Genomic DNA, 4,194 nt, shown 5'->3' with positions numbered 1-4,194 from the left:
TCAAGACCGGTGAAATGATCCGTGAGAGAATCCAAGATATCTTAAATGGTTGAGGATGTGAGTGGACTTTCCTAAAGAAGTACGGTGCTATGACTTAAAGCATGTCTGCCAATAGAGACCAGCATACATAGAGTTAGATTCATTCATTCATTGTTTGTCTCATATCATATCGCATTTATGTTATTATGGATTTTTACTGCCTTACTGAGATTCTTTGAAACTCATTTCTTTATTGTACAATGTTTGTTAGACTATCCTGCAGGTACTGAGTACTATGACGGTCCCTATGAAGAAGCACAAGGCGAAGAGGCATATCTCCAGGAAGGTGATTGCGGTTACCACAATTACACTGAAGATCACGCGAGTGGTTATGCTCCGTACGATGCTTAGTCCGACCATTGAGTGGAAGTGTCCTTGTGCCATTTATGAGATTTACACTTATAAGGATGTTGTCTATAAAGTGGAGAACAATTTAGTTACCCAATGTACTTGCTACTGGGATTAGATTTTGTCTAGTTTATTCTTTTTAGAGCTACTTTTCCGCTGGTTGTAGAGTGGGATTTTTGCCTCACTTTACTTATCTGTTTGACACTCTGACTATATCTATTATTCTGATTCATTTATGATTCATTCTTTCTTTATTGGATCTATGGTTTATCTTCCGCACTTTTATTATGATTGTTCATGATTATGTTATTGTTTATGTGGGAGGTTGATCACTCGATACCTGATCTTCGGGCTGTGGATCACACTCTCGGGTATGCCAGATAGGGTACCGGCTGGGAGGACGTGACAACCGAAGGTTTATTGAGAACTTTTCTCGGTTGGCTGCTCCTATGACTAAGTTGACCAGGAAAGAAGAAAAGTTTGTTTGGTCTAACGCCTGTGAGAAAAATTTCCAAGAGTTGAAGGATAGATTGACAAGTGCCCCGGTTTTGACTATACCTGATAGTTCCGGTGGTATGACAGTTTATACCGATGCGTCAAAGATTGGTTTGGGTTGTGTACTGATGCAACATGGCAAGGTCGTAGCCTATGCTTCTCGGCAATTGAAAGATTATGAGCGGAATTACCCCACTCACGATCTAGAACTTGCCGCCGTTGTCTTTGCTTTGAAGATTTGGAGACATTACCTCTACGGGGAGAAGATTGCTATTTTCACGGATCATAAGAGTTTGAAATACTTCTTTACCCAAAAGGAGTTGAACATGAGACAAAGGAGATGGTTGGAACTAGTCTCCGATTATGATAGTGATATTCAGTATCACCCTGGGAAAGCAAACGTTGTTGCTGATGCTCTTAGTAGGAAGAACCAGAAGAAGACTTTGGATTTGAATGCGTTGAGTTTACCATTGTGGTCTTCTATTGAGAGTTTTGATTTGGAAATCGTCCCTGAGAATTCTGATTTTATTCTTTCGCCATGACAAGCAAGATCTGGTCTTAGAGATAAGATTGTTGCTCACAGAGTTCGATCAAGAGTTTTTGATCAAAGTTGAGAAGATTTCTTCGAATCCTGAGTCGGACCCCGACTTTGGTATATCCATGGATGGTGCTTTGTTGTTTAGAGGAAGATTGTGCGTGCACATAAAACGAAGAAGTTAAGAAAGAAATATTGAAGGAAGCACACCAGTCGGTCTTTACTATACACCCGGAAGCACCAAGATGTACAAGGACTTGAAGGAACATTTTTGGTGGATTGGTCTGAAGGCTGATGTTGATGATTTTGTTGCCAAGTGTGAGACTTGCCAACGTGTGAAAGCCGTTCGACAACCTCCATCTGGATTACTACAGCCTCTTCCTATTCCTAGTTGGAAGTGGGAGGATATCTCCATGGACTTTGTGACTAGCTTGCCTCGGACAAGTAAAGGCAATGACACTTTGTGTGGGTGATTGTTGATAGGTTGACCAAATCAGCCCACTTCATTCCTATGAAGATCACTCATACTCTGGATAAGCTAGCAAGGCTTTATGTGGATAATGTGGTTCGTCTGCATGGTGTGCCATTGAGTATTGTTTCGGATCGTGATCCTAGGTTCACCTCAAGGTTTTGGAATAGTTTGCAGAAGGCCTTGGGAACCCAATTGAACTTGAGTACAGCTCATCATCCATAGTCTGATGGACAATCTGAGCGGACAATTCAGACATTGGAAGACATGCTCAGGTCTTGTGTGGTGGATATGGGTGGTAATTGGGATGAACACCTAGCTTTGGTTGAGTTTGCCTACAACAACAGTTATCAAGCAACAATAGGCATGGCTCCATTCAAGGCTTTGTATGGCAGTACTTGTAGGACACCTTTGTACTGGATCGAGACAGTGAAAGAAAAGTCTTAGGTCCCGAAATGATTGAAGCTACGAGTGCTATGGTAGATATGATAAGAGAAAGGATTAAGTCCGCCCAGTCAAGACAGAAATCTTATGCTGATAAGAGAAGGACCGATTTGGAATTTCAAGTTGGAGAGAAAGTATTTCTGAAGGTTTCACCAATGAAGGGTGTGATGAGAGTCAATGTTAAGGGAAAGCTTAGCCCTCGTTACATTGGACCTTTCGAGATTTTGGAAAAGGTTGGACCTGTTGCGTATCGATTAGCATTACCTCCGCCTCTTGCTGGTGTTCACAATGTGTTTCATATTTCGATGCTCCGAAAATACATAGAGAATCCGGAACACATCTTGCAGCAAGCACCTGAAGGACTTAGTGCTGATTTGACTTACGATGAAGACCCGGCCAAAATCTTGGATAGGAAGGACAAGCAGCTGCGGAATCGCACCATCCCTTTGGTGAAGATTCGGTGGAAGACCCATACCCCTGAAGAAGCTTCTTGGGAGAAGGAAGAAGACATGAAGGAGAAGTTTCCTTACCTCTTTGGAAGCACAGGTACGCTTTCAATTTCGAGGACGAAATTTCTTTAAGGGGGGGAGAATGTGAAACCCAGCCCTAACCTTGACCCGGAAACCTTGTTAATTGTAGGTCCGATGACCCGGAGTAAAGTAAGAAGTCAGCTTTGGGCCATCCCAGTGGAGGACTTGGTGTCTGGCTTTGAATCCATGAAAGTTGATGACGAAGTTCTATTTATGGAAACTGAATCTTGATGAAGATCGGATTAGTTGATGGGCTTGGAGTGCTCTCTATCTTGGTTTGAAGGCATTTCTACCTATTAGGTAAGTCACTTGACTTGTGTGCGAAACCCCTTTAGGATTGGATTTGATCTGGGCCTTCAATTCCCTGTTTTGGACTTCTTGCTGTCAGCATTGGTCGACTGATTGGTCGACTGGGCCAGTCGACCAATCCACTCGACCAATGAGTGCTGTCTTTGGCAATTAGGTTTTTCTTGCTCTATTTAAGTCCAATCTCGAGTCCACTTCGTATTTGCTGCCTCCAAACTCTCTGGAACGAACCAAAGACCTCTGCAAGTCATCTCCCTTGCATCCTTGGTGTTTTCTTGACGGATCTTCGTCGAAACTCTTCCTTTTGCATCAAAAGGTATGTCTACTCTCTCTTCTTCTCCTCCATCTTTGTTTTTCTTTCCTTTTTGAGTTGAGACAGTAGAAGAGATGCTGCATTCTCTGTTGCAAACATCTCTGAACATGTTCTCATGATCATCCTAAGGATTTGAGGCTAGAACAATGATCTTAACCATGATCATTGCAAGCTTTTGAAGGAATCATGATCAAACCATGATCTAATCTTGTTAAACTTCTGATTTGAATTCTGATCTCTTTGGATCTTCTATATTGATCATGTTAGTAGTTAATTACTGTGTTTTCATTCCATGATCCATGATCTATCAATCTCTAATTGTTCTCTTCTACCATACTATGTGTTCTTCATGAAGCATGGTAGTTACATATATGGTAGGTTTTATTTCCTTATTTAGATTTATGCTTCTAAGCCTTTTTCCTTGAAGATCTAAGTATGTTTTCATGATACCTTTACCTGAAGCAATGATCCATCCTCCTATTGTTCTTGTCTTTGATTTCTATTTCGAATTCATCAAGATCCATGGTTGATCTAATTATGGTAACTTTCTGTTTCCTAATTTGGATCTTGATGTCTTGATTTGATTGGTGTTTTGAGGTCCCCTATATGTTAGAATACTACTGATGTAGTTTACCCCTTGATTAGTACCCTTTTGAACCACCAAATTCGGATTTCATATCTTAAAACTCTGTTTTTTTTAGGCTACTGTCTGCAT

This window comes from Hakea prostrata, unplaced genomic scaffold (genome assembly GCF_041222555.1).
Source record: "Hakea prostrata isolate BN-2017 unplaced genomic scaffold, UWA_Hpros_2 contig_41, whole genome shotgun sequence".
In the NCBI taxonomy this organism is placed as follows: Eukaryota; Viridiplantae; Streptophyta; class Magnoliopsida; order Proteales; family Proteaceae; genus Hakea; species Hakea prostrata.
This window is presented reverse-complemented; position numbering follows the sequence as displayed.